The 3,551-nt window shown below is 41.5% G+C and overlaps 1 pseudogene; it reads right to left on the bottom strand.

The window, feature by feature from the left end:
- Positions 1–375: 375 nt before the first annotated feature.
- LOC143931450 (5S ribosomal RNA) lies at positions 376–498 on the bottom strand (annotated as a pseudogene).
- Positions 499–3,551: the final 3,053 nt, after the last annotated feature.

Raw genomic sequence — 3,551 nt, 5'->3', positions numbered from 1 at the left:
ATGGCTTGTAAAGCAGGAAAAAGGCTAAGTTCACAAAGCAGACTTTCGTAAACGTACATTACAGAACACAGGATCTTAGTCTTAACCATGGGTTACATGCAGCTACCTTTAGGTGATAGGACACATTTTTGAAAAAAAAAATCATTTTTGAAAAAAATAAAAATAAATCGTTTCAGGTAGAGAAAGAGAGAAGAAAGAAAGTGTATTTTTGAAAGAAGGGGTGAGAAAAGGGAAGTGGGCTTATAAAAAGTGGGGGCTGGGCAGGGGTGATTTTGGAGGAGCTAGGTGTGCCGGAGGGCTTGCAGAGCGCTTTGGGTAAAAATGAATGTAAAAAGAGGCATAGAGGAGAGTGACCCTTGCTGGAAGAAAAGCAAAAGCCTACAGCACCTGGTATTCCCTCCCAAGGGGTCTCCCATCCAAGAACTAACCAGGCCCAACCCTGCTTAGCTTCTGAGATTAGACAAGAGCGGGCGCATTCAGGGTGGTTTAGCCGTAGGCAATATTATGGCTCTCTTTCAAGCCTCTTGTACTTGTCACCGGCAGCCTGGCTCTGCGTTTTATTATTAAGTGTTCTTGCATAGCAAGACCACTTACTTTTATTAATGGGAATGCTTTAGCAGTCCCACTATTGTTATTAATTTTTTATTTATTAATCATCATCTTTTTATTATTATTCCATACGTTTTTTGGCTCTGTGTAACTTCTGCATACTTTCAGCTATTAAAGCCATTCATCTTTTAAAATGTTCAGCTCTTTCAGCTGATGATGGGATGTCTTCAACTTTTTTTTCTACTATTTATACTTTTTAAAATATTAAGCTTTTTAAAAAAAAATTTAACATTATAGTCAATAGAGCATGCTTAAAATCCATGGAATCTTCTTCCACTGCCAAAAGTTTGAGCTCCTTCATACTTTCACCTACAGACGCCAAACAAACTTTCAAATGTTCACAAAATATTCAGCTATCTGACTATATCTTTTCAGTTTGATATCTTTTACAGTTTTTGTGAAAAAGCTGTTTAAGTTTAGTGATCATTTCAGAAAATGTCATTAAATTAACCACTAGAGATGTGCGCTATAGCCGAATGACGGCTACAGCATGGACCTGCTTTGCCGGGAAAATGTCTATTGACATCGTCCCATGCACGAGTGGCTGTGCACGCGCGGCCTGCGCTCTGTGATCAGCAAGTCTATGAGACTCGCTGGATTACAGTTTGGAGTAAGGGATCCCGACCCCTTACCACATGACCAGCTGTCAAATAATTTATGACCACCCCATTATCAGCCAAAACATTATGACCACCCCATGAAAAAAAATAATTAAAAAAAATGTTTGAAGAAAAAAGTAAAAAAAAAAAATTATTTTTGAAAAAAAAATCATGTTTGAAAAAAAATAATTTTTGAAAAAAAAATCATGTTTGAAAAAAAATAATTTTTGAAAAAAAAATTGAAAAAAAAATTTTTTTGGAAAAAAAAATGGTGAGGAGCTTCTTCTCCATATTAAGCTTACTTTGCCTTGGCTTTTTCTTCTCAAAACTCTTCTATCGAGATTCTAGCTGTACCATAGGTACAGCAGCTTCCTAGATCAGTTGGCTCCTTGAGCCTTGGAGGACCGTACCTAGACGTCAGTTGGTAAAGTTGCTTTGTACACTGGATCCTGTGTGGGCACTCACCTTGGCACGTGGTGTAGCATGTTGTTAGCTGCAGGGTACCATACAAGTGCAGGTCTATGGTCTGCTGTGGTGGAGCCCTGTCCATAAAGACCCCTTAAGGGGTATGTCCACCATGGAAGGCAAAGTCAGGGTGGAGTTAGTCACTGTTATCCTGCCCAGAGTGGAAGACATAGGTGCTCAGAAAATTGCTCCCTTGTCAGTGTGCTGGAGCCCTGATGCTTAGTGGCAATAGCATAGTGCTGGCTGCAAAAACTTTAAAACTAGTGCAATTTTTTCAGGCCTTTCTGGCACAAATATGTTGCAATGACTGCTGCTCGCTCTGCACAGTAGCTCCACTGTGCATGTGTGCATTATTTCACTTCCTCCTGGCTCCTATAGCACAGCACATTTTTGGGGTGCTTTTCTCATTCCCAACTTTCATAGCTTATATTCACAAACCTGCATAATGTTGCTATTTTTTCTGCTCTGTAAATAGTAGAGATTTGCCACTTCTAGTGCTATCACAGCGTCAGCGTGTTATTATAAAGATTGTTTAAGATTAAAATCAATTCAAAAAGATTACCACACATGTTATTACTCCTTAAAATAACATGAGCTTGGGTGGTGGCAAGTGTGAGTTTCAATAATTATTTCTTCAGGAAGGCAGGCAATTGAGCTATTTGAGGTAGTAATAAAATATTTCTTGATTTAAAGTAGCAACTTGTGGAAACAAAAAAGTTAAAATAAAAATAAAACTTTTAAATGTAAAGGACAGCACTACAAAACACCTCCCCTGCTAGTGGTCTTCATAACAACATACAGTATCTCACAAAAGTGAGTACACCCTCACATTTTTGTAAATATTTTATATCTTTTCATGTGACAACACTGAAGAAATTACACTTTGCTGTCCCCTCAATAACTCAACACACAGTCATTAAAGCACAGCCTGTATCCGAGAGCAGAGAGATAGGAGGAGGGCTGGCATGAAATAGTGGACTGCAGCGGTTGGTTGCAGTAGCTGGGGGGGCGGAGTCAGCACGAGGACGTGTGCGCGCTCCACGCCCCAGCGCCAGTCGGAGAAGAGAAGTTCCCACCCTCCCTCCCTTACATTAGGCGGTGCTGTTATGGTAGGCCACATAATAGGGGGAGTACTATGGCGGGGTGCTGGCCTTGGGAATCTGGTTGCGGCAGACCGTAAGAGGGGTGAACAGGCTAACTCCTTTTCTTTTCAGGTTTGTGGTGATGGATGTCGTAGCGGTTGGCGGGTGTTGGTCGATGCAGGTAAAGGAAGATAACCCCTCCCCACAGAGAAGTTGATGCGGGACCCATTGGAGATATGGGCTCGTTGCAGATATGCCATATAGTGAGGGTTTATATGGCAGCTGGTGAATGGGGGCACTGCGGTAAAGAGTTGGGTGTCTTTGAGCTAGCATGTCAGCTTGAGGCCGAGTTGCAGGAATATTACCGCAGTGCTTGTTTTGGATCGATATGCTAATGGGGTGGGGAGGGGGAATTTCCTGCAAATGACTAACGCGCTCAGGGTTTTAAGTTAAATGATGTTTTGTTGATGTTTTTTGTTTATATGTTAAATTATTATTTTGAATAATAAAGGGGCTGCTATGGCCACGAAATGCTCCAAAAGGAAGGTGTGGTCTCTTTTAATGGTAAGGGGTAAGGTATGGAGTTGGGTGGTTGGTACAGCAGCGGAGCTTCATCAGTCATACTAGAGTCATGTCTAAACCACTGGCAACAAAAGTGAGTACACCCTGTACAGGACATTGAGGATGTGTCCTGGATGGCAGGTACATTCCCCAATATCTGAGTTGTGGTCCCTTTTAAGGAGGACAGTTGCAGAGTCCCAGGGGAGGGAGGCTTGAAAGGAAACAGAGGGAAATA

Source organism: Lithobates pipiens, unplaced genomic scaffold (assembly GCF_037356315.1).
Source record: "Lithobates pipiens isolate NorthernLeopardFrog02 unplaced genomic scaffold, aLitPip1_a1.2 Scaffold_25, whole genome shotgun sequence".
NCBI lineage: Eukaryota > Metazoa > Chordata > Amphibia > Anura > Ranidae > Lithobates > Lithobates pipiens.
The sequence above is the reverse complement of the archived record's forward strand: the minus strand, read 5'-3'. Positions and strand labels throughout refer to the sequence as shown.